The sequence below is a fragment of the Arachis ipaensis genome, chromosome B01 (genome assembly GCF_000816755.2).
Source record: "Arachis ipaensis cultivar K30076 chromosome B01, Araip1.1, whole genome shotgun sequence".
In the NCBI taxonomy this organism is placed as follows: domain Eukaryota; kingdom Viridiplantae; phylum Streptophyta; class Magnoliopsida; order Fabales; family Fabaceae; genus Arachis; species Arachis ipaensis.
Window position 1 is genome coordinate 65,800,330 of NC_029785.2, and position 1,486 is coordinate 65,801,815.

Consider the following 1,486-nt stretch of genomic DNA (forward strand, 5'->3'; position numbering starts at 1 on the left):
GAAATTCTCAAGCTATATGGACCATGCTTGCTATGTGATTGACTTTTCACCTCTAGTTCTTTTTTCCTACATTGCATAGCAACCATGTTTCCCATCTTATGTCCACTAGGTGATGTTAGCCCAATTTCAAAAGTGTGACATTGTTGATGTTCGAGCTTTACATTTCAATTGGTTCACTAAGTTTACTTGCACAGCACTCAATGTCCATTCATTATCCATTTCACAATTGCTTATCGTTGCTTGAATGCTTTTGTGTTTCTTTAGTGCTTGTTTGTATCTTAACCTACAAGTTTTCTTTTAAAGTATTTCAAGCACACTAGAATGAGTGAAGTGCATGCTTCTTTTATAACATAGCTTTTTATGCTAGTATGTGTTCTAAATTGTGCACAATTTAGAACCCACACACCTATTTTCATAAATGTCATACCAATTCACTCACTTCATTCTAGTGATTATTACCTCATTCCAACAATATATGCTTCTTTGCTTTTGCATTTACTTTTCTTACTATCCCGTTTTCTATTTTCAGGATAAGTCATCATAAGCAAAAACGGAAGTAGGAGAAAGAACATGTAGCAACCGGTTGATCCACCAGCTGAAGGTGGCAATTCGGAAAGTCACCGTACCCCCTTGTTCATCTTTGAATGCACCGAGGATGGTGCAAACTTTTAAGTGTGGGGAGGTCGCCCGACCAGTCGGCGTTTTTGGGTGACAAATTTCTAATCCCAACACTTTTGCATCTCATTTTTAGGTCTTCTATAATTTTTGTTGTATTTTCTTATTTTTGCATATATATACATAATAAGCTTAGTCAAAATAATGAAATTTTTCCAAGAAATTTATCTATAGGGCACTCCAATTGATTTGAGTAAAAATTTTTCATTGAACTTGCTTGAATTATATATTGTGGATAATGTTTTTGAGCTAAGAACACAAGTATGTGAGATTTGAGCCTAATTGTGTGGTTACATCTTATAACCACTATTTTCCATTCTTGTGTGCATTATTCTCATCCTATGATTGCAATCATTGATTTGCTTAATTCTATTATGTCCATTATTTTGTGTATGAATGCATTTATATGATCGAGGCCATTGTTTCAATTAGCTCACTTAACCAAATAGCCTTACCTTTTATCTTCCATTGTTATCCAACTTTGAGCCTACGATTAACCCACCCTATTCTTTAATTTAGCACATTACAAGCCTTAAAGCAAAAAATAATAAATGTCCCTTATTTGGATCTTTGATTAGCTTAGGCTAGTGAGTGTGTGTATCATTCAAGTGTGGAAAAACTTGGGACATTGGTTGAGGTAAAAGTATATTTGGTATTTTCATTGAAAATATTGGAAATTGGGTACATACTCATGTGTTAATTAAATGTAAAATCATGTGCATTGATACTTTTCTATATACTTTATTGCGAATATATATATATATATATATATATATATATATATATATATATATATAAAAAATAAAGAAAA